Source organism: Loxodonta africana, chromosome 9 (genome assembly GCF_030014295.1).
Source record: "Loxodonta africana isolate mLoxAfr1 chromosome 9, mLoxAfr1.hap2, whole genome shotgun sequence".
Lineage (NCBI taxonomy): Eukaryota > Metazoa > Chordata > Mammalia > Proboscidea > Elephantidae > Loxodonta > Loxodonta africana.
The window spans coordinates 49,928,277-49,954,849 of NC_087350.1; the positions used below are offsets into that span (position 1 = coordinate 49,928,277).

Genomic DNA, 26,573 nt, shown 5'->3' on the forward strand with positions numbered 1-26,573 from the left:
TTAGTATAACAGAGACAAATGGGATTATAACCACAGGAGTAGAGTTTAGGATTTACAACACATAGTTTTGGGGGACATAATTCGGTCTGTAACACCTGGCTTAATATCACACTGTCTTAATTAATTAAAACAGTTTCAGATATCTGGTAAGTTATGTCCCTCCACCTAATATTTCATGAGTGTCTTGTATATTCTTGACCCATTATCCTTTCATATAAATTTTTGAAACTGCTTGTCAGGTATTTCAAAAATCTCTATTGACCTTTTGATGGGAGTTGGTTTAAATTTGTACATCAATTTGGGAGAATTGACCCTTTACCATTTTTAATATGATACATCTCTCTATTTAGGTGATCTATAATGTCTTTCTTAAAAATTTATAATTTTCTCCATGAAAGTCTTATGTCTTTTGTTAGATTGATTCACATATATATATTTAATTTTTTTATTCTACTCTTAATATTTTTTAAAATACAGCGTCTCCCTCTTTGTTGCTGGTGTATGGAAATGCACTTGATTTTCTTATGTTATTTTAATTCCAGCAATTCTTCTAAATGCTTATTAATTCCATTAATTTATACTTTATTATTTTGATGTTCTGTGGAATCAATTGTATCTTTTGCAAATAATGATCGTGTTATTGTTTCCTTTCCAATCCTTACGTTTCTTTTTTTGGCTTTAGTGAGCTGGCCAAGGCCTTCAGTATTATATTGAAAAGACATGGTCTTTCTTGTTCCTGTTATTAATGGAAATGCTTTCAGTATCTCATTATTAAGTATGATGTTTGCTGTTTTGGTAGATGGACTATGTTGGGTTAAGAAAAGTCCCTTGCATTCCTAATTTGCTAAGGTTACTTTTTCCTTTTTAATCATGAATAATGTTGAATGTACTAAGTGCTTTTTCTGTATCTGTGTAGTCTACCATATGATTTTTCTCCTCTATATCTCTTAATATGGTTAATTATGTTAATTTATTTCCTTGTGCCAAACCTCTCTAGGATTTGATAAGATAAACTCAACTTTGCTCATGAAGTATTTTAGTTTTTCTGTACTGTCAAAATGGTTTCCCAGTTTTTAGAATTTTTGCAACTTTATTCACAAGTGAACTTGGCCTCTAATTTTTCTTTCCCACATTCTCAGATTTTGGTATGGTGAGTTGGTTAGCTTCTTACAGGGATTTGGGAATTGTTCCTTTTTTTAATACCGTAGAATAGTATAGTTAATAACATGTTCTTTGAATGTTTGGTAAAACTATTGGCACAGGTTGCATTCTCCCAGGAAGCCAACTCTGAAATGGAGATTAGCATGCAGGAAATTTATTAGGGATTCCTTTCTGGATCAACACGTGGGGAAAAGTGAAGGAAACAGGATTGGATAGAGGAAGGAGCTGGACTGTAGTACAGTCACAACAAGGCCTCAGCTATCACCATGGAGCACTCTGAAGCTAACATGGCCCTTCAGAGTTGTCATAAATTGGGGTGTGGGGTTCAGGCCTTTATGTTCCTGCATAGACCCATCATTGGGCTCTGGCTGCCCTGAGGAGGAGACGTGACCTTGGATGAAGTGGCTCTATCAGCCATCACAGTTCCAGGAAAGAACCAGCAGATGAGAGCTATCAGGACTCAGCAGAAGTCTGAGTTCCCTCTCGGTGGTATCAAACAGAACACACTTAATTCCCAGAGCAGTAAGTTGTGACAGTATATGTGAGGTGTTGTCTACAAGGGAAGCTCATTAGAGACGCAGTACCCAGGGTTTTTATTGGAGGCTGGTCATTCAGATACCCTCTGCCTACCATGTACCAAAATTCCAGACTTCAGAAGGAAAGCGGATGTTCAGCATAAACTATATTGTTTGCACAAACAATTCAGGCACAGCGAGCCGCTCTTATCAGTTAGAATGGTGGGAACTCTCCCAAAGTTCAACTGCCAGCCAAGGATCAACGTTTAAGGCAGGTCTTTCTAAGCATAGCAGTCTCAGGCCTGCTATGTTAACTCTTTTCTTTACAAATTTATTTTGTCTACTTGGTTGTTCAGTACCTGTTCTGTGGTGGGTGGTTTCTGGCAGGTGTTATAATGTGCTACAAAGACCTTTCTGCTTCATTTCTATTCCCATAAATTTTTCCATATGTTTTTACTCTGGACTTCCTTTTTTTCCTCCTTCAAGGTCCCTGATAACTGGCCAAGCTGTTTACCCATGAGTCTGTATATATTCTATCTTCTTACTGCATCTTTTTCCACACAAAGAGGAACAAATGCGTTGCCCAGCCTCTGGCTATTGGGAAGATTTTTCTCTCACTGTTGTCTTTTAATGCAACTCCTGAGTGGTCTGTAATGAAGCCACAGTTCATTTTCTTCGTCTTCTTTGTCCAACAGTTCTCAAAGTGTTTACATTCCCCTTTGCTCAGTATGTGAATGTTCAGCTAAATGGCCATGGGTTCTTTTGGGGAAGGGCTAGAGGAATTATTACCATGTTTACTTGCTGTAGTGTTGTAGGCCCTTTTTCTTTTAGCTTTATCTCATAATCTCACAATTGATGTTCACTTCCAAATATTTCCTATTTTCTGTTAAAGTCTTTCGTCACTTAACGTCCATGATACGTTCTGTAAAGTAGGATATTATGTGATCTGGACATTGTATAAACACCATATTACGTAGCAAAGTATATACACTTTCTCAGTCTCTGTATCCCCTCTCCAGTCCCCCTAGTTCAGTGGCTTCTCCAGGCATCTCTCAGATCCCTCTTCTCTGGCCTCAGATCCCCCACTCCATGCCCTTCCCTAAGCCCTCCCACAACCCCTGCCTCTTGGTCCCTACCTCAGCATGACTGCCTTCCCAAGCTCCATACCCCGCCAGAACCTGATTGCACTAATCTAATTCAGAGCAGCGGCTCACTGCGCACCGTGAACGGGTTGTGGAGGTTTTGCCAAGCAGGGCAGCTGCTGAGCCACCCAGCTCAGCCTGACTTCTCAATGTTCACTGACCTGCAGTAACTTGTCCCGGCATCGTCACAGGACTCTCAGCCTCCCTGTCCCTCTTCCCTTTCTCTTCCCTCTACTCTTTTCTTCTTGGGTCCTGACAAACATATGTATTTAGCCATATATACTTAGCTGTATACACAGTATATACCTAGCAAAGCTATATAAGATCATGGATGTATATGCAGTTGGACGTTGCCCGAATGTAGAGCATGACTGTAGTTCTTATTTGATACAGTAGTTATTTGTGAGTATTTCTAAATTTACAATCATAGGAGATTTTTCTAGTGATTTTAACTTGATTGTTTTATGGTTGAGAAGGTGGCCTGATGTTACCAACTATTTGAAATTTGTTGAATATGGTTTTATGCCCCCTAAAGTAGGTCAGCTTTCATAAAAATCTGTGAATTTGGAAAGAACGTGATTTCTGCCGTCTTGGGTTGCAGTATTCTATAGATGTCCATTAGGTCAACCTTGTTAATTGTGTTAAAATCGTCTCTGTTTTTATTGATATTTTTGTTTGCTTGATGTATTAGTTAGACAAAGATGTTAGGATATCCCACTATGTTGATAGATTTATCTTTGCAGTTCTTTTAAATTTTAAGGATATGTTTTTAGGTTCATACAGCTTTAAAATATTTCTTACTTGGTGAATTGACCAACTGTTTGTTACTTGTGACTATCTGGTAAAGTTTGTTTGAAAATGTTGATTCAAAACATAATAAGAAACTTTTCTTAAAAAGCTGTTTAAAGATAAATGAGGAAATGCTTACCATCATTAGCTGTTAGAGAAATGCAAATCAAAACTACAATGAGATTGCATCTCACCCCAACAAACACAAAATATAGATGTTGGAGAGGTTGTGGAGAGGCCGGAGCACTTACACACTGCAGGTGGGAATGTAAAATGGTACAACCACTTTGGAAATCAATTTGGTGCTTCCCTAAAAAGCTAGAAATAGAACTACCATATGACCCAGCAGTTTCACTCCTTGGAGTATACCCTAAAGAAATAAGAGCCTTCACACGAACAGATACATGCACACCCATGTTCATTGCAGCAGTGTTTACAATAGCAAAAAGTTGGAAGCAACCAAGGTGCCCATCAATGAATGAATGGATAAATAAAGTATGTTATGTTCACACAATGGAATACTATGCAATGATTAAGAACAACGGTGAATCTGTGAAACATTTCATAACATGGAGGAATCTGGAAGGCATTATGCTGAGTGAAGTTAGTCAGTTGCAAAAGGACTAATATTGTATGAGACCACTATTATAAGAACTCCAGGTAAAGTTTAAACACAAAAGAAAATATTCTTTGATAGTTACGAGGGTGGGGAGGGAGGGAGAGGGAGGGAGAGGGATAGTCACTAGATAGTAGACAAAATTTTTTTTAGGTGAAGGGAAGGGCAACACATAACACAGGGATAGTCAGTACAAGTGGACTAAACCAAAAACAAAGAAAGTTCTTCAATACAACCAAAAGCTTCGAAGGCCAGAGTAGCAGGGACAGGAGTCTGGGATCCATGGCTTCAGGGGACATATAGGTCAATTGGTATAACAAAATGTATTAAGAAAACAGTCCTTACTCCACTTTGGTGAGAAGCATCTGGGGTCTTAAACGCTAGCAAGTGGCCATCTAAGATGCATAAATTGGTCTCAGCCCACCTGGAGCAAAGGAGAATGAAGAACACCAAAACCACAAGGTAATTATAAGCCCGAGAGATGGAAAGGGCCACGTAAACCAGAGACGCCATCAGCCTGAGACCCAAAGAACCAGATGGTGCCTGGCTACTACCCACGACTGCACTGTCAGGGAACACAACAGAGAATCCCTGATGGAGCAGGAGAACAGTGGGATGCAAATCTTAAATTCTTGTAAAAAGGCCAGACTTAACGGTCTAAGACCAGAGGGACCCTGACGGTCATGGTCCTCGGACCTTTGATAGCCCAAGATAGAAACCATTCCCGAAACCAACTCTACAGACAGGGATTGGCCCGGACTATAAGATAGACAATAATGCTGGTGAGGAATGAACTTCATGGCTCTAGTAGGCACATGAGACTGGGCAGGCAAATCCTGTCTTGTGGCGAGATAAGAAGGAAGAATGGGACAGGAACTGGTTGAATGGACACGGCGAATACAGGGTGAAGAGAAGGAATGTGCTGTCTCATTAAGGGGAGAGAGCTGGGAGTACATGGCAGGGTGTATATGGCTTTTTGTATGAGAGGCTGATCTGATTTGTAAACTTTCACCCAAAGCTCGATAAATTTAAAAAAAAAAAAAAGCTAAAATATATTAATTTTGGAAAGAATTATAGTTAAGATTGTGGTTTCCATCTGAGCTTTCTCTCTAGCTTTGGAAACCCTGGTGGTGTAGTGGTTAAGTGCTACGGCCACTAACCAAAAGGTTGGCAGTTTGCATCTACCAGGTGCTCCTTAGAATCCCTATGGGGCCGTTTTACTCTGTCCTGTAGGGTCGCTATGAGTCAGAATTGACTCGATGGCAGTGGACTAATGAGATGTGACCTTTAACAATTTCTAAGCAGTTTATTTATCTGTAAGATGGAATTGTTGTTTTTAGTTGCTGTCAACTCAGTTCTGACTCATGGTGATTCCATGTGCACAGAGTAGAACTGCTCCATCGGGTTTTCAAGGCTGTGACTTTTCAGAAGCAGATCGCCAGGCCTGTCTTCCAAGGTGCCTCTGGGTGGCTTTGAACCACCAGCCTTTTGGCTAGTAGTTGAGTGCTTAACTTTTGGGCCCAGTGAGGGCTATTTTGAGGATCAAAAAGATAATAGATGTAGAGTGCTCAGCTCAGTCAGTGCCTGACACAGTAAATGGTAGCTGCTTTTAATTTTAGTCATTCTCTTTCCTGAAGTGTTCAAGGTGCTTGCTAAAATAGAGTTTTAAATATGAAACATCTCATATTATATATGTAATAGCCTAAAATTTAATATGGGTACATGAATGAAACTACCAAAAAGGGAAAAGCAAGAGATCCTTGACAGGATCAGAAGATGAGGAAAACAGTTTGAAGCTTGGCATGTGACAAAGCCAAGGAGGCTTTCTGCCTCCCTTCAGATTTCCAAGAGTGGGATTTCTTGAGGATATTTCCCACCGTGGCTTTTTCTTTGGTGTTCCGTTCAGTTAGTTCAGGAGTGTATACATCTCCATCCCTTTGAGTCAAAGGGAGTTCTCACTTTCTGTGGCCCAAGGGAGCTAGCTGCCTAGGGTAATTTAAGGGAGGTTCGTTCCCTTCTACTGAGACCTCAGGGGTGGTTAGGAGTTTTCATTCTTAACAGTTCAACAAGTAAGCATTTGGCATCCCCAGATTTCTGGAAGTACATTATTAGAAAAGAGATGGCTTCACTCTTTTGAGTAGAAAAATTTGCAGTCAAAAGGAATGCAAAAATAAATAACATGAAGCGTAAGCATTTATCAGATAACATGAAGCGTTTAGACGTTTTTCTTCCCCCCTTTGGTACAACTTAATCTAATTCTTTGTATAACTTTTTCATTAGACTCCACTGTAGGGCATCCATCAGAAGTAAGGAATTGTGTAGCACACCTTCATCTAACTTTTTATTCTATTTTTTTTGCATGCTCAGAGACAAGAAAAGTGTGTCTTACTCATTGTCTTCGTCTATTTCTCTTGGTACTACTATTGTCACTTTGGTTTTTTAGTAAAGGAAATTGGCTTATTTGAAACGTTCGTCTTAATCCTCTATGGAAATATCAGTTTACAGGAAGGTTAAGGCAGCTCGTTTGGGCTCCTCTCAGAGTCTCTACTGCAGTTGTCGGAAAGGAAACCCCAGGGAAACCCCTGAGCACAGACTTCGGAAGAGCAGTGGCTGCGCAGAAGACAGCACTCTAGACACTTTATCAGGTGCTGTCTGGAGAGCAGAATTAATGGTCTGAAGGTGGAAATGCTGATGTCTCTACTTTCCCAACTTAGCACAAACATCTTCTTTATCTTTGGTGGATTTTGGTGCCACAGAGGCAGCCCCAAGAATCCTTAAATGCAAGTGTGATTGCTTTAGAATCCTGACTTTGAAGGCATGGCGTGTGTGGGTTTCCTTGATCTGAATTCTCTGTTTAAAGGAAATGGATGCATAGCATCCAGTGTCAGTGCCATTTCCCTTTCTCTGATGGTTTGTTCACTGTTCACATAGAAGGAAGAGTCAGAAACATAAATAAATGAACAAACAAAAAAAAGCTCTCTTGCCTCTATTAGATAGTGAAAAGGCTTGACGGTAACATAATGGGAACACAGCAGCTATTTGATTAAGCCTTAAGGATTTTTCTTGGAAACTTAAAGGCTTGTCTGTTTTTTTAAACACCACTGTGGCATGGGAGAAATATACCCTAGAATGCCATGGTTGCAGTGGAACTTTTGGATGCATCATCATCCCAGTCACTGCAGGTGGTGGTATGGAAAACCCTCACTATTGTGATTGTTTGCCTCCCGACATACTAATCATTTGGAAGGCCCAGAAGTTGGTTTGTAAATCATTTGCTTCTTGTCCCTATCTGATTTTATAAAGAGCAACACTAGCAGCTTTGCAGTATGGGTAGGCAGTTTTAAGTGATGAGTAAGAGCTCATGCTGTGGAGTCAGACAGTCTCAGGTTAGCATCCCAGCTTCAACAGCTGTGTGGCCTTGGACAAGTTATTTCATTTTTTTAAGCTTCCATTTCATATGTGAAAGGGGGGGAATAGTTTAATCTACCTCATAGAGTTGTGTTGAGATTACATAAATTAATATTATGGATGTCAAATGTATCGCACAGTATTTGACCTATATACCTATTCCTCACTTATCGACCTGGTTAGATTCCAAAGACCAGGTTGTTGTGTGAAAATTGGTGTTATGTGAAAATGTAGTGTGACCACATCTGATCACAAAGTAGAGGATGACTACATCATTACATTATTGCTAAACCACTGAGAATCATGGCCCAGCCAAGATTAACCTTAACCATTGCAGCCAGCGTTACTCTTGGCTCACACCTCACCATTCGTCACTGCCACATACATCATTAATGTGCAAAATGGTTGAATAATAGATTTTTTACTACTGTCATAAATGCACAATGTTGGACAATGATATAATCCATAAGTGAGGAGTAGGCGTAGTAAGTGTTCATAAATGTTGCTCATTGTTTTGTTGGAATCAAGGGTCAGTCTTAAAAAAGCACTTTTTATTTTTTGGTTATCTCCTATTTAGAGTGTAATTTATTCTGTTTTTTGAGAAATTTCAGCCATTTTCCTAGCATATGCTATTTATTGTCTCAGTCACTGTAATATTAGGTGAAACTGTCTGGAATTACAATTTTTGCAAATCATAAACAATTGAATATTAGCAGCATCATGTGATTCAACTTAATAAAATAGAAACGATTTGAGTGTCTACTGTATGCCAGAGTGTTTGCTGTGCTATTTCATTGATTCTTCCCTCTGAAGTGTATATTATTATCTCTATTTTGTGATGAAGAAACAGACTTGGAGAAGTGAAGCCTGAGGTTAACACAGCTCAGACGTAGTGAAGTCAGTATTCAAACACAGGTCTGTTGAATCCAGAGCCCGTTAATTTTCTTTCCAGTTTCTGCCACTCGAACGATCTCAGAGACCCTCCACCACCAACTCCAGGCCCAGTAGAAATTATACTGTTTCTTCTCAGTTACAAATGATTTAGGTTTTCTGTAATGCGGTAAGTATAATGTGGTAGTTCTATGTTCATGTATACTTTGTGCTTTTATCCCTTCTTTTTATTTTTGGAACACAACATCTGCAGTGTTGACTGCAGTCATCTTGGCTTGCTCGAAAAGGCGTTATAGAGAGGAAAATAAGTTCCCAGGTTCTGCCTTTGACCCAGTTTCATGGCCTGCTATAATTTCTCATGGTCCTCATCATTTCACCATTTAATGAGCATCCATTCTATTCAGGGGATATTTGAGGTGCTTCATCCAAAGTATCCCAGTTTTCGTACAATTATGGAGGGTCAGGGCCAAAACCGTATTTTACAGGACAGGAAACTAAATGAGATTACATGATTTAGCTAAGGGCACAAGGCCCTTCAGGCTCTATCTTGCTTCAGAGTCCAGGTCTTTTCTAGTACACCCCGTTTTCTACTTCCGTTCTTAGAAAGGTTCTCATAGGAGGGAAGTGAGGACAACCTTTTTCTACAGAATAATTTGTAGTATATGTTGGTGTGTTATCCTTATTGAAATCCCCCCGCCCCTTTTCCTTTCCTTTCTTTTTCTCCCTTCCCTGCATCCCTCCTTTTTATCTACCTATCTACCTATACAACTAATGAAGTTGAAGTACTGAGATTAGGAAACCACTTAATGTATTTCCTTAAGGAAATTGGATTTTCGAGATAGCCCCATTTGATTTTTTTTTTTTTTCTGGCAATAAAAAATTGTCTGAGTTTAATTTGCTTTCAGGAATTATCAGCTTTTAAAATATGCCACTAAAACAAGTTAGGTTGAATTGCTACCAGTTTCAAAGACAATTGACCTTCTCAGTCTTTGAATGAAATCTTAAATAATAGGGCTTGAAAATAATTGCCGAATATCTGAGTTCCAGATAATATCCATGTTTTGAGCTAGGAAGTTCTAAGGAAAGCCTCTTTGACGCAGCACCCTCCTTATTCCTAAACCGGATAACTAGACCCAACTTTCTTATTCACTCCATGGACCATGTGGGTAAAATCTCTTCTGTTTGTAGCTGGAGGTTGCACTTTAGGAGACGCTTTATTTCCTTTTGTTCTCCCATTGTTTCCTTTGGGGTAAGAGAGAATAATTAAGGGGAACATCTTTTCTGAGCAGCTGGAGTCAAATTCCAGCTGACTACAGCACCTGTGAAGATGGCACCTCTGCCTCTGGGCGGCAGGGTGGGATGCCAGCCGTGGAGCCTGTGACAATGGGCTCCAAAGTGCAGAGACGTGGCCGTGCCGCACCCCTTCTGCTCTTCTGTGAGCTTCAGATGGCGGTAATGCCACTGAATGCAAAGTGTCTGTTTTAGACTAATTAGAGGGATGATTTGTGAAATGGTGGCTATTTATTTAATTAATCACCAGCACAAAGCCATGAAACCCATATTTTAAAAATCCCTGTTAGTTTGCCATGTGGTTAATAGATTGGGGCACATTAAAAAGTGACACAGTGATGTATTAAAAATGTTCCACCTAGGGTTCCTTTAGGAAAGAACGTAAGCTGCCTGCTTTCAGATGCTGAAGTGAAACCTGCCAGGACATGGCCTCTCTGAGGCTTTAATATTTGTGAAGACATTTATCTTTTGAATAGTATCTTCATTAGGACATCTCATGTTGGAATATTTTAAAATATAAAAATGTAGAGTAATGTTAAAATTATAATTAAAGTTAATTTTGTTATAGTTTCTCTTAACAAAGAACCATATTTTTCCATTAAATTATACCATGTTTACTAAGCATAGCAATATCTCCTATAACACAGACTATTCTTTTCCATTTGTGAGTAAAGGAGTCATTTAATTAATTCAATAATAAATGCAGTAGCGTTTTTGTTGCAGCTGTCAGAACTGTATTTTGTTCTGCTCTTGTATTATTTTTTATTGAATGGAAACAAGGGTAATTGCTATACTTTCTCAGTCTCAGCTTAGATGAATTGTCATTTTTGGATAGTAAGAATAAAGATCAAATTGACTTGTTGAAGAGATGACGCCAGCGTTAAAAATGAGAAGTAATGAATTAGATTGTAACAAATGATAGCATTTTTTACACACACAAATTTATAGTTGGTTTTCAGTATACATAAAATGTGGATGTACAGGCCATTTTTATCTTGCATTTTGATAGTATTTGAAGCCCAAGTTGGTATGTCTGTGATTTACCCTTTCTTTTTATTAAAAAAAAAAAAAAAAAAAATTACTCAGAATGGTCAGAGTACCTGCTAAGCAAGTTTTACTGTGTAATGAACTATTTTTCCATAAAGTTTAAAGATTCTGTATAAAAATATATTGCTGAGGTAGATGATTGTAGGGAAATTGTCCACCTCTTAGGATTGTGTTTCTCTGCTGTGTTGTATAAAAAAATTACCTGCTCTATTAGAAGGGGAGGTGGAATAAAACATAAGTATGTTAATGCAGCCTGGAGCTGACGTGGTGGTGATGATTACAATGCAGAGAAAGCAGTTCTCATAACTGCCGTTGCCTACTGGAGCCTTTGAAACATCTGGACCTTTAATTGAAAAATAGTGTGGTGCTGTGCAAGGCAGACATGTTAAGTGAAGTCACTAATTTAGAATACAAAAATATAATTGATAAAGTGTTTTATTTACATTGTACTTAAATATTCATACTTTGTTATGATTTGTATAACAGGGAATTACTGGGTTAAATTTTCATAAACACTGACAGTCTGAACGAGATAAATTAAGTAAAATTGTTAATGGAATTTTACATTGGAACCAGAACACAGTTTGCTTCAGGAGGGTGTGTACTTCAGCAACTATTAGGGCCTTTTATGGAAACAAGTAGGTTACGTCTTATTCTTTGGGCTTTGTGTTTTAGAAAAACTAACCAAGAGCCCTGGTGGCACAGTGATTAAGGGCTGTGGCTGCTACTCAAAAGGTCAGCAGTTTGAATCCACCAGTAGCTCCATGGAAACCCCAAGGAGCAGTTCTTCCCTGTCCTATAGGCTCACAGTGAGTCGGAATCTACTCCATGGCAATGAGTATAATGAGTAACCTCAGGTGGTAACATCATTGCATTTCATCCTTGCTGTTGTTATCATGGAAACCCTGGTGGGGTAGTGGTTAAGTGCTACGGCTGCTAACCAAAAGGTTGGCAGTTCGAATCCGCCAGGCACTCCTTGGAAACTCTGTGGGGGCAGTTCTACTCTGTCCTGTAGGGTCGCTATGAGTCAGAATCGACTTGACAGCAGTGGATTTGGTTTTGGTTTATTGTTATCATATCTTGTTATTTAGTTTTAAAAAAGATGTTTCTTGATGTCTTAGTTATCTAGTGCTGCTATAACAGAAATACCACAAGTGAGTGGTTTTAACAAACAAATTTATTTTCTCACAGGCTAGAAGTCTGAATTCAGGGCGTTGACTCTAGGGCAAGACCTTTTCTCTCTCTAGGCACTGGAGGAAGGCCCTTTTCTCGTCTGAGCTCATGTGGCTTGGGAACAACTTACCGACGTCTCTGCTTGCTAGCTTACTTGTTTCATCTCTTTTATATCTCAACACCCGACATGAATCTTGCCTCATTTAACATAACAAGAAACTCATTCCCAAATGGGATTATAACCACAGGCATAGAGGCTAGAATTTACAGCACATATTTTTGGGGTACACAATTCAATCAGTAATACTTGGCGTATTGGTAAATGGCCCTAATGGCAACATTATCACCCAATAAACCAAAGCCTTTTCCCACCTCTGGGGCAGGTTATCAGAGTCTGCCCAGGAGAGCAGAAGAGCTGGCGAAGGGCGCGCAATTAACCTTTGTCCTGCATTCACAGCAGGGGAACTGACCTAGCAGCCTTCTCAGGAAATCCAATTTAATTTAAAATGAATTTGAAAAGACAAATTAGAAATATCTATTTTAATAAGATGAAATCCCGACTCTGCCTGTGTCTGGTTTAGTTACGACCTCAGAGGAGATTGGACTGAGTAAGGCTCAGCACTGAACATCAGGGAAATAATGCCAGGGGACTGAGGAGAAACCCCGGAGACCCTGGTACCGGAACGACAAGTCAGTTTCTGCAAGCGAGCAGGTCTTGTGCTGCCCATTTCCACAGAGAATCGCAACCTGAGATGGGCCTTTATCTCATCAGAACTTTTTCTTGTGTTGGAGCTTGATGCCATGTTGATAATCATTTGCTGTTTACCTGTCTCCAGGGACCAAATTGTAGTTATTTTTCTTCTTTGTCATTATCAAAGCACATTTGGGTACTGCCACCTGGGTAGCCAGATTCAGTAACAGATACACCTCAGAATTATGATGAGACTCTTAATCCAAGAGTAAGAATTCTCTAGGGCCTGTAAATTGGTACTTGACCACTGCTTTTTTAAAATGGAATCAAAGGGCTCTGCTTACAGCGGGCTCAGACATAACCAACAATTGTGAGGAGGACACAGGACTGGCCAAAGTTTCATTTGCTATGAGTTGGAGCCAACTTGACAGTAACTAGCAACAGCAGCAGCCCACTCTTCAAGGAGCCCATGATTCCTGGTTCTAAAATACTGACTGTGGCATGAACCAGTAACCTTTGTGACCCTTCGTAGATATTTAGGCCTGCCCAAGCATTCTTTGGGACTGGGATTCACCGAGGGATGGGGTTTTAGAGTTGAATAGACCTGGGTTAGAATCCTGACCCAGTAGCTGAGGCATTTGGAGCAGCTGTGCTATTTAATGAATGGCTCATTCTTCACTCATTCCTCAGCTCCGAAAGGAGTGAGCAGTCCTCACAGGACCATTGGGCATACTAAATGAGATAATGCATGAAAAGTGCTTGGGCCCTGGTAGGTGCCCAGTAAATGCAGTCAGCAGTGGACCTGCCAGCTGCAGAGAGAGCTGAGGTATGAAGTCCCGCAAAGGGCAGTATGCAGAGGAAAGTGCCAAGATGTTATCAGCTGGAGCCTTGCGCTCCCTGTGCCTCTTCTCACCACCCATGAAGACTCTTTAAATCCTTCCAGCTCTTTAATTTGTATTGCTGTACTGATTACCTAAGTGAGTAGTGCTAAACTGGCGGAGAGTGTTTTGTTTGTTTTAAAGTACCTGAGAGTGGCAGTTTTTGTTATCCAGTAGATCCTGCTGTCCCCTCACTAAATAAAGTTCCCTGCTGTTTACAACTTTCCCTTGATTGTACCGAAGAGACATGATAGTCTGACTTTGTGGACTGCTTCTCAATTGTAAATTTTGACTATAATTAGAATTCTTCCCAACAGGAAGTGTTAATCTAGATGAATAATAAGTTAGCTCTTCTTTTCCTTGCTGCTGTTTATATCTCACAATGTGTTTGGGAACTGTTAAATACAAAGTTTCTCAATTGAGCTTTGTAGTTGTATGGTCATCATAATATTAAAAAAAAAAAATGAGCATCTTTCTCTGTCACCCGAGGTATAGGCTCTCTGTGTGGCCTTTTCCTGTACAGGATAACACTTATCCCACTTATTTCATACGAGCATTTTCAAGATGAAGGAAGATGTCGTAATTGGAGAAATATAAAGCTATTTGTTTCCATTTTGTCTGATGTTTTTGCATTGTTAGGACGTACTTCAGGAAGTTGAATTAATGATAATTACTGAAGAGCAAATAAAGTAGTAAGCGTCTTTGTGCCAAGGCCACCTAATTAAATTCTAACTTTGGGTAAGTTGGATGTGCATGAAAGATTAATTTTAAGAGGTTTTTATGACTTACTAAATAGTGATTCAGTAACGTTTTTGAATTATATTATTAAGGAGCATTGAGTCTTAAAGTGATAAAACACTTGGTCATGAAACTACCGCTGTATAGAATTTGTGGGGTTTTTTTTCATTGTTCAATATGAAGGATACAATATTTTTAAGGTGCATATTGATACTTAAAATTTTTGTAATATTCAGTGAACCAAAACCCCTATAAGAAATGAATGTTGATATATGTACCCGAATTATACACACACACACACACACACACAATTTTACATTTTCAAAATACTTCACTATCTCTGGAATTAAATTGCCATTGCAGTAGTTAGAGGCTAGAGGGTTGTACCAAATTTTCCATATAATTTAGGAGGGTGTTAATGGCTATACTGTAACTTTTTCTAGAGATATATCATCTAGTAATGGAGTCAAGTATACATTCTCCACTGAGTTTTAATTTTAAAAATTGATATTAAATCTTTAAAAAGGCTCATTATATTATTGTAATCGATAGAGTTTAAAACATGTAACCCTTCTTTATGGTTAAAAAACCCAGTTTTACTTTTAAAGCATATTGCTTTTATTATAGAAATGATTTAATAATGAAGAGGTCTCTAAACTTATGGTAGGTGATGGGACTTAGTTAATGCAAATTACCGCTCCCTGATATTGTCATCGTTATAGAAGCCATTGTTTGTGTAATTAAGCACAAAGTGCAGTGTAACATTAATGATCTAAAGAATCTCACAATGACTATGTAAATTCAAAATGGAAAGTTTACATTCTATTATCCTTTAAGATAGGCTGAATCGTACCTGTCTGTGAGAACACATTTTGGTACATGCTATAACCATCCCCAGATTGGACGGGAAGAAGGGCCTAGCAAATGCAACCCATGATGGTAAAAACTGACAGTATCAGGAATCACCTTCTGAACTTGAGACTTTGAGATGGTCATTGTGTTCCTGACTTATTATGGGTAGGCTTTTATTTTTTTCCTTCATACTTTCTTCCCATGTTTTGTAAAATTTCTTATCTATATTTGAACATAAATAATTGCTGGTTTTTCAGTTGATATCTTGAAACAAAAGGATTATTTGAAGCTATTACTCAAACTTCAGTTGATAACAATCAGATTGTTTAAACCAATAGCTCTAGGCATTTGATTTTCTTCAAAGGTGGAAGAAGACTTTTAAATGAACATATGAAGGATTTATTTTAAATAGAGAAAATCTTTTTGAGAGCAACAACCCATTTTTCCTATTTTGGGTCAGGACTATGGGTTTACATTTAATATAAATATTATAGAAAGACAAATTACAAAAAATCACTAGCTGTGATGATAATTGTTATGTGTCAACTTGGCTAGGCCATGATTCTCATACTATGTAATAACTCTCCATTTGTGATTTGATGTAATTATCCTTCATTTTGTGAGCTCCTATAAGTAATGTAATCACCTCCATGATGTGATCAGCCAGTCAGTTATAAGGGAGTTTCCTTGGGGGTGTGACTTGCACCCTACAGACACACCCACACGTGTGTATATATATGGATGTTCTAGCAAAGCTGGCTTGCTTGCTCCGGATCCTGTTTCTGGCTCATCATCATATGACCTCTGGTTGTTGGGACTTGAGCCAGCAGCCTGTTTTCTGACCTGCTGATTCTGGGTTTGTCAGCCCTTGTAACCACGTGAGTCAGGAGAAGCCTCCAACTGACACCTGACCTGCGGACTTTGGGACTTGCCAGCCATTTCCTTGAAATAAATCTCTCTATATATGTACACATACACACACCCAAGTATTTACTAGTTTTACTTCTCTATAGAACCCAGCCTAAGACACTAGCCTAAGAAAAACTAGCAGAATTGATATTTTCTATTGTGCTGCATTCTTGAAAGGATTATAGTCTGGCTTATTCCAGTGATACATGAAGTGGTATCCTCATATATGAAAGAAAGAGTCCTCAGATATATGAAGGAGTGTCTGTGGAAGTGGAGGCAAACTTGTTCATATTTCCTGAGGGCTAGAACTAAAATCAGTGGATAAAATCTGCAGGGAGATTGCACTTCAGTTAAGGAAAAATGTTTTAGCTATCAAAACTGTCTGCCCAAACACTGAAGTGAAGAGTTTGCTTCAGAAGGTGGTGGGGACCTCATCAGTGGAGGTGTTTAGGGGAGGTTGGAGGACAACCATTTGTAGAAGTGTTCTAAAGGGGTTGACCCCTGAGACTCCTTATAGTTTTAAAAGTCTATGAATGGCAATAAAGCTGTTTTTTTTTTTCTTTCTAAGTCTATGGATGAGACTTTGGGAACACTAGAAAAAAGAAACATAATAACCAACATTTCTTGAGCCTTTTCTGCGGACTAGGCAGAGCGATAAGTCCAAGTGATAATCTTCTCAACATCTTCATGAAGAGGTACCTTTATTAACTACAGTTTATAGATGGGGAAATTGGGACTCAGAAAAGTTAAATAAGTTATCCACGGACAAACACTAAGTGGTATTGCTGAGTATTGAACCCAGGTCTGTCTAATCTGACATGTGCTTTTAAAAGTACCACACTGTGCTGCCTCACTGGCTCCTATTAATATAGCAAGTATCCTGGAGGTACTCAGATCAGAACTTGACCTTGTTAAACAAAGAGTGACAGTTGGCATTCTTAATAATAAAAGCTTAATGGAACCAAGGTTGATGATTCAGGGGAAATTAATGAGATTTTGTCAATTTTATTTTAAACTTGTCAGAAAATAACAGTGTTCCAGTGACAAACTGTAGAAATGTTTTTGACAAATTAACTTGACTACAGGTGCCAGATCAGGGAAATGTTAATTTAATAGGCTTTAAGCTTTCCAGATTTATTGAGGGTTAAGATAGTGCTGCAAGCCAAGCCCCTAGCTCTGAATGGATTTGTCATAGAATTTTATACAAAATCTATTCATAAATTCATTGCTGCCATGTTGGATGTAAAAAGGTGAGTTCTTTTTCAGAGCCCATAAAGCCAGCATTTTATTAAGAGCAAAATGCTGCGATTCTCTCTCATTCTTTTTTTTTTTCCCCCATGTGGACCGTCTTTATTTCTCATGGTCAGCTAAGCCTGGCTTAGACCAGATTGGCACCCTGGTGGCGCAGTGGTTAAGAGCTCGGGTGCTAACCAAAAGGTTCGCAGTTCGTATCCACCAGCTGCTCCTTGGAAACCCTATGGGGTGGTTCTACTCTGTCCTATAAGGTCGCTATGAATCAGAATCGAGTCCCAGGCAACAGGTTTGGTTTGGTGGACCAGGGTAGGCCAGATTTTGTTTGAAATTATTGCTTCTGATCAAATGAGGTCCGTTAATCATCATCAGAGTAGTGATAATTTGAGACCCGTATTCTAAGTTTGGATGCCACGTTATTGAGTAGTAGACGGTTGGTAGAATATAGCATCTTTTGGTCCTTGTAAGGGAATTGGGGAGGGAAGTACTGGTGGAATGGAACTGCAGCCATTCCTTTAAGAGAGTATTTTTTTAACTTTTGAAGGCCACAAATAACTCTTTTATCAGTTTGCATCGTTACATTGTCTGGATGCACTGACATATTTATTTCTGAATTAAAATTACATATAATGACCTGCTTGTGCAGTTGTGACTAATGGAATAATGTTGCCTGCTTTTTGTCTCTTGAATTGCACTAGCCAAGCTGTCTATTCTTTCTCTTGACAGAGAAATTGAACACTTAGCAACAGCTTTGAGATCTGATACTCAATTTATTATTGACAAACCTTTATGTTAAGTAGTGCTGCTAACTGAACCTTCTGCCTTTAAGCCTTATCAGTTCAGAAAATTCAGTCTATGAGCTAACTCACTTGATTTGAATGTTTCTTAATTCAGGATTATTTTGAACTGAATACCACCTATTCTTCTTGCTTCCTCTATTTTGGAAACTATCCAGTACATAGTTTTGAAATTAATTTTATGATAGACAGTAAATTGTACATTATTTTAATTAATGGGATCAGGAAAAAATAAGGTATTGATACAATGTTCTAATTCATCATCATATTCAAATTCAACGTATTCATATTCTGTATATTTGCAGTTATTTAAATTTTTAAGTGTTTACATTTTATGAGCTATTATGTATTAGATGACGTGTGGTTCGTCACATTGGCATTTTATGATTGGCATAAAGATAATTTTCAAAAGACTGAACATTCCTAGTGTATATCACAAGCCACAAACTAGTCATACCCTTTGGCCCAATAATCTGCTCCCAGGAATAGATGTACCAACATTTATATAAAAAAGGTGTTCATCAGAATATTACTCATGATAGTGAAACACTGGAAACAACTTAGAAGATGTGACATTTGAGCTGAAGGACAACAAGAGCTACATTTCTTGATCATTGACTATGTGTTAGGCTTTTTATATATATCTTATTTCCTTTTCTAAGTGAGGAAATGGAGGTTCTGAGAGGTGAAGTTACTTACTCAAAGTCTAAGATATAGCAGCTCAGGAAGTGGCAGAGCCAGGATTCAAACCTGGGTCTGGCTGACCCCAAGTTTGTGCTCTTAACCACTATTCAGTATACTTTAGCAGTGATACATTGAGACCAGGTAATGAAGAGTCTTAACTGCCATGCTTAAGGAGTTAGAATGTTAGTCCTGGAGAACCACATGTTACTGAATTGGTGACTGGCACGGTCAGTGATATGAGAAAAATCACATTGGTGGCAGTAAGGAGAGAGAGATCTGGAGAGAGGAGGGATTTTAGAGACAAGGAGATAGATGGGACATTGCTGCAGTAGTCTCGCCGAGAAATTATGTAGAGGATGAGACAGAAAGAGGAGTTAAGATTCCTAGATTAGCTGACAGAGTAGATAATGAAAACCTTAACCGAGATTGAAAATAGAATGAGAGTCAAGATAATAAAGAAGAAAATTGGTCCCAGATGTGTTGCATTTGCGACTCTGGCTGCATTTGCAGAGCCAAGTCATGGAGAGGCATGTGATAGGAATACTGGAGGAGTCCAGTGGTCTTCATGAATTGCATTTGTGTGTTAGGAGGAATAATTTTGCTACAGGAAATAGTTTTCCCTTTCTTTTTGTTCCAAAACTTAAATTGGGGGCATACCTTGGTTTAGGAACTCCTCTGGAGAGTGTTGTTCAACTCTAAATTTGTGAGCTCATTATGAATTTAATACTCTTTTTATTTTTCTCTGATAAAAATTACCTGACCTGCCATAGGAAGGTGTCAGAGTTATATTTTCAACTTATTTGTTCCAGCAGCCTGTTGCAGTACCTGGCACATAGTACATTATTAATAAATGTTTGCTGGCTGCCTTAAAATAGGCTACATTTTCAAAATTGGTCCTCTCTTTCTCTTACCTAAAATTCTTAAGCCCTCAGTGGTAGTTATTCTTATTATCTTTTTTGTTGTTGTTTTAATTACACTACTATTTCTAATTATAAAAATAATACATGTTCATTATAGAAAATTCAGAAAACTATATATCAGAAAATTAAATCACTCATAATCCCGTGTCTCAGAGGGAACCCTTACTCACCTTTTGGTATATTAGTTTAGTAGGTGTTTAAATACAGTAAGACTCTTTTCCTTGGGTTCATGGCTCTATTGGATGGAAGAGTAAAGTGCTATATTTAGGAAGTGAATGCCAACCTCCTTTAGTCTGGGTTACTTCTGAGCCCTCATCAAAGCCTGTACTTCCCCCTTTTAAACTTTCTCACATTGGCCTATTATTATTGTCTGGTTGCTGGCCTGTGCCCTTCAGCAGACTCTGAGCTTAGTGAGGATCTGTACTGTGTCTCACTTAGCTTTGTCTTCAGGGCCCAGCATGGTGTTTCAGTGTATGTTTGTTGAATACATGAATGACTGAGAAAGATGAAGCTAAACCAGTGTCCCCTATGTTTATTATGTTCCCCTCAACCTATGCTCTGATTATGCCTCCATTTCTCCAATCCCGTATTACAGAATGCGGAAATTGCCACGCAGTGAAACTGTGTGATATGATCTTTGTTTATTACTAGTTGCTTTTTAATAGTTAGATGTTAGGTCTTTGGAATATTGGTTGTCTTGATGTGTGATGAATACTTTTAATCCTTTGGTCATCTTATTTTTTTTATAAGTTAATTACTTTCTATTATGTTGATGGATTGTTTTTCGTTTTAGATGATTCCTACTAAATATTGCAACACAGGGACTATTAGATAGAGCTAACTGCCACCACCTTGAGTTTTTTCAGAAGAGTCTCCTTATTAAAAAATACATAATTTCAGGGTTTGTGCAAAGCAGTTTTTTTTTCTGTCACCAGTGCCTCAGAATGGAATTAGAAGATTAAAATGATAAAGTGCTTCACTCATTTAATAAGTATTTACCATATTTTATTCTCATAGGTTTCTACATACTTGGTATTTCACTATGAAGTGAAGAGGATAAAGGTATTCATAGGGAGTGCTATATAACTATCCTGCCTTCATTTCATAAACAATGGTGATTGCCTTGCACTCAACTGACAATGGCAAAATTCATAGGAGCAGATCCCCTAACAGGTCTCTTTGAGCAGCTCTTCAGAGCTAGTCCTTTCTGTGGGAGACCGCTTTAGGCAGAACTCTGAGTGTGTGAGGAAAAGAGGGAGAGTGAGATGATTTTCAAGTACTGGAAAGTGGGAATTGATTACATTAAGAATAAGCTTAGGGGAAGAAGGCATTGATGTTTAAAATAGGGGTTTTGGAGACAGACAGACAGACATGGATTTGAGTCCTGGGTTTTCCACTTTGATTATGGAACTTTGAGCTTTATAAGCATTCATCTTTGGCCCCCATATGACTATATAATAGACTTGAGTAATAAAAATGGGGTTGATTAAAAAACTTAGGCTTTTTCCAGTATACTGCCCTGCATTTATAAAACATTTTACAGTTTATAAAACCATTTGCATTTGTTACCTCATTGAATCTTTGTGTCTTGAGATACTGTGATCCTGTAGCTCCAGTTCAGCTCCAGTTCTTTAGAAGAAGGAAGAGGAATAAACAGAAATACAAAGGGAGAGCAATGAGAGCCAATTGGTCTGGGTTTTGAGAAGGAAGACGATAAACCCACAGATTGCCACTGTTTTAACTTTAATCCCTTGCCTGTCTGATAAGGTTAAAACACTTGCTGTTTGGAGAAGTCTTTGCTACTCATGGTAATTATTATTTCCAAGCTGAAAAACATGCATAAGCTTGTGCATCCATACGTATGTGTATGCCTGAGAAGGGAAGAGAGAGCTTTATGTAGGAAAATTACCTTTTCATTATTTGCTTTGTAACATAGAGACCAGACAGAGAAAAAGAAGATCAGCTGATCTGATATTAAATGCTGGGTTATATGAGAAGTGGAATGTCACTAGTTTAAATGTTTTTTAAACTAGTTTTACATATTTCCCTTCCCTAGTTCTCATTTTCTTTCTCACGAAGAATGGTAGAATTATAGAGATGGAACCACATGATTTTGCAGGTTTTTCTATCTCCAGACCAGGGAGCAGACCCACAGAGGAAGGGAAAGAGGAGTGGAAGAAGCTAATGTTTCCTGAGTCCTTATCATGTGTCCTGGTAGAATCATTCATGCATTCATTCTATAGTTCCACAGAATTTTTTTTTTAAGGGTTTTTTCTCTGTCAGGCACAGTGCTAGGCATTGTATATACAAGAGTAAACAAGATAGACATGCTGCTATCATAGAAGTTCAGAGTCTAGTGGGAAAGGCATATACTGAAGATGTACATGAATAAATATGAAATATCAAATTTTAAGTGCTGTGGAGGAAGTGAACAGCATATGTGAGAAAATAACTGTGGGAGGAGCTTCTTTCTGTGGGATTGTTTCTCTGGAGAGGTGTCATATGAGCTGAAGCTTGAAAATCATGGTCCTGTTTTTTTTTTTATCATTATTATCATTTTACATATGAGGAAATGGAAGCACAGAGAGAGCAAGTAACCTGCCCAAGATCACACAATAGATGAGGAGTTAGCCATGCAAAGACAATGAGAAAGAGCCTTCTAGATATAAAAAAAAAAAAAATAGAAGGTCTTAAAGTGGGAGATGCAAGTAAGGCCTTAAAAGTAGGAGATGCAAGCAAGCTATATACACACACATGCACATTCAGGGCACTGCTAGAAGGCCGTCGTAGCTGAAGCATGACGAGCAGGCTGGGGAGTGGCAATAGATGTTGGAGACGTTAAGTATGGACCAGATCATGTGGTGCATTATTGGACATTGCAAGAAATTTGGATTTTATTCAAAGTGCTATGGGAAAGCATTCATCGAAGGAATTTAAATAGGGATGTAATGTGATCAGATTTGAGATAAAAACAACAAACAACAAACCTTGCTCCTGTGTGAAGAACAAGTTGGAACAGGCAGGAGTATAGGAGGTCAGTTTGAAATCCAGGTGAGTCCTGATGGTGTTTTGGTGGCAACAGAGATTGAGAGAAATGGGATGGGTTTGAAATATATAGTTATAAACACTTTTTTAAATTGACATTAAATTCACCTTTCTAACCATTTTAAAGTGTACAATTCAGTGGCTTTTAGTATATTTACAATGTTGTGCAACAATGACTACTATCTAATTCCAGAACATTTCCATGACCACCAAAAGAACCATACTTCTCAATCTCCCCCTCCCCCCACAACTGGCAGTCATTAATCACTTTCTGTCTCCATAGATCTGCCTATTCTGGACATTTCACATAATGGAATCAAACAATATGTATAGTCTTTTGTGTCTGACTTCTTTCTCTTAGCATAACATTTTCAAGGTTCAACCTTGTTATAGTGTGTATCGATACTTCATTCTTTTTTATGGCTCACTAATCCATTGCATGGATTTTATTTTTCCGTTAATCAGTTCATGGACATTTGTATTGTTTCCACTTTTTGGCTATTGTGAGTAATGCTGCAGTGAACATGTGTACAAGTTTTTGCGTGAACATATGTTTTCGATTCTCTCGGGCATGGAATGGCTAGGTCATACGGTGTTTTCTATGTTTAACTTTTTGAGGAACTGCCAAACTGTTTTCCACAGTAACCGCACTATTTTACATTTACACCGGCAATGTATATGGGTTCCAGTTTTTTTACAACCTTGCCAACGCTTGTTATTTTCTGTTTTTAAAAAATTATATCCATCCTAGTGGGTGCAAAGTTGTGATTTTAATTTGCATTTCCCTAATGACTAATGAAAAAAAAATTTTTTTTATCTGTTAATGACTAATGATTTCGAACATCTTTTCATAAGCTTATTGTCCATTCATATATCTTTGGAGAAATGTCTTTTCAGATCCTTTGCCCATTTTTAAATTGGGTTATTTGTCTCTTTTATTGTTGAGTTGTAAGGGTTCTTTATATATATATATCCTAGATAGTAGATCCTTATGAGATATGGGATTTGCAAATATTTTCTCTTTTTTTGTGTGTTCTTTTCACTTTCTTGATAATGTCCTTTGATACACAAAAGCTTTTAATTTGGATGAAGTCCAGTTTATTTAATTTTTCTTTTGTTGCTTATGCTTTTGGTGTCATATAAAAGAAAGCATTGCCTAATCCAAGGTCATGAAAATTATACACCTGTGTTTCCTTTTAAGCTTTTTATAGTTTTAGCTCTTACATTTATGTCTTTGATTCATTTTGAGTTAATTTTTTTGTTAGGTAGTGGTCTATATTCATTCTTTTGCATGTGGCTCTCCAGCGTTGGAGCCCTGGTTAAGAGGCCAGCTGCTAACCAAAGGGTCAGCAGGTTCAAATCCACCAGCCGCTCCTTGGAAACCCTGTGGGGCAGTTCTTCTCTGTCCTGTAGGGTTGCTATAAGTTGGAATCGACTCGATGGCAACAGGTTTGGTTTGGGTTTTTTTACTCCAGTTGTTCCAGCACTATATGTTGAAAAGATTCCACTTTATCCATTTAAATATATTTTTGAAGTAGACCCTCTAGAACTTGCTAATGGAGTAGATAGGCAATATGAGGGAGAAGGAAGAATTAGGATTATTGACTTAAGCAGTTGGATTAGTGGTGATAGCATTTACTGAAATGAGAAAGTCTGTTATAATGTGCATGGGAAGTAGTGAGGGATGGTAAAACGTTCAGGTTAGAACTTAAGTTTGTCTGTGATACCTTTCCACATATTACATAGACTATTTGATGTATGAATTTGGGATTCTAGATGGAAGTTTCAGGTGGAGATAAGACTTGGGTGTCATCAAGATATAGATTGTTAAAGCTTTGGGACTGGTAAGATCACTTATGGAAAAGAGTGTAGAGACAGATGGACAGACAGACAAAAGAGGTTCCATCCTAGAGCCCTGAGGAGTGCTTGTTAAAAAACTAATTGCCGTGAAATTGATTCCGACTCATAGTGACCCTATAGGACAGAGGAGAACTGCCCCTAGGGTTTCCAAGGGGTGCCTGGTGGGTTCCAACTGCCAGCCTTTTGGTTAGCAGCTGTAGCTCTTAACCACTACGCCACCAGGGTTTCCTGAGGAGCACTAGCAATTAGAGATTGGGTAGAGGAGGAGTAACCTGTAAGGGAGTTTGAGAAACAGGAATCAGAAAGGAAGAAGGAAAAACGAAGTGTGGTGTCATGAAAATAGGAAAGGGCAAGGTTGCTAACGCAAGAGATGAGGATAAGTGAAGGAGTGAAATCCTTGTGAAGGTGACACACAACACAAGTGGAGAGATCAGCCTTTAATAAGGTAAGCAACACTCCAGTGAACAAGGAGGGAAAAAATGAATAGAATCCAAGTAAGTTGGTGGATTTGATGATGGGCCAATAAGTTCCTTTCTAAATAAAAGCTTTTCTTTCCTCATTGCAGACTAGGAATATTTTCTCATCTTTTGGCAGTGTATGAACAAAAGACAGCAGCTGAATTTCAAGAGGGGCTTGTGGAGCTATGTGAAGTTTAAGGAGAGAAACAAAAAGTATACAGTAGTGATCTTGGGTGGGGTTGGGAGGTGGTTGGATAAGGAGATGTAGTAGGCTTGCTATAAAGTGTTGAATGTCCATATGAGCTTTGTCCTCTGAGTTTAAAATCAGTTTGTGTAGCTACCTGATTTTTCTCCAGCAGTTTTTAGCTGGGGAATGCAGAGAGTTGGGTTCAGGCAAGATTGGGATTCTGTCAGTTGAGTCCAAGAGAGGGGAGAAAAACAGTATTTGCAAAGGAATGATTATGATGGACCGTGAGATATGGGGGGTTGAGTAGGGAGTGAGATTTGGCTGATGGATAATAAAAAGGTGGTGGGTCAGTGGATCGGAGGTTGAAGAATTTGAAGTCTACTTGAACAAATGAGTTGAAAGTGTACTAGAATATTTTGAGTGAAGAAAGGGGTGTCTTAATTTGAGATTTTAGAGTTGGTGCAGATCCATGTTGTACCTACCGCAGTAAATGATTAAAGTGGTGTGGAGGAAAAGGCATTGGAGATGGCATGGTCTAGGGATTGAGAGACTTGGTTGTTGGGCAGATTATTCCTTTAGATCACATTACCAAGAATGATGACAAGAGTTAGGGTGGGAGGACTGTGAGCCAGGAGCTCAGGTCTTCAATAAGGGAGGGAGAATGATCAGGAAGTTGGTAGATAACAGGAACAAAAAAACGAGAGGAAGAGAATGGTGTAGTTGGATGATTTGGGCTGCAAGAAACAGGGATTTTTGCATGAGAGGAGAGTGATAGTCTGGAAGTATTAGTGAGGCCAAGTGTACCTACATCACCTCCTGGCCTTGGGGATTTGGGGGCTTAGGGGGGAAAAAAAAAAAGCAAACAGTCCTCTTTTGAAGAGACTGCAGAAGAAACGGTATACTCAGTGACCAGCAGATTTTCAGTTAAGGCAAAGAGGTGGCAGCATGTTTTCAAAAAGAAACTTGGGATTTGTGAAAGTTTGTTGATTAGTGCAGGAGTTCCAGAGAGCGATATGGGAGGTTTAGGACGAAGGAGGGGTAGATGTATGGGAAGGATCAGGTATGTCTAGAGCAGTGTGGTGATGGCAGTTAGGGCAAGAATGGAAGACCAGAGACGCTTGAACTTGTGAAGGTGACTTAAGTAAGCAGATGTACTACATAATGGAATTAAGTCTAACAGTCTCTGAGAAAGCAAGCACTTGGTTCCAGTGCTGCAGACCTGAATGCTTCCCCAGAGAGCATGCCAACTTCCCAGTCAGCTTATCCCAAAG

The 26,573-nt window shown here is 38.7% G+C and overlaps 1 protein-coding gene across 23 annotated transcripts in view; it reads left to right on the plus strand.

Moving 5' to 3' along the window:
- MAPKAP1 (MAPK associated protein 1) overlaps nt 1-26,573 on the plus strand; it is a 270,012-nt gene that overhangs the window by 110,104 nt on the left and 133,335 nt on the right. The window lies entirely within an intron of this gene.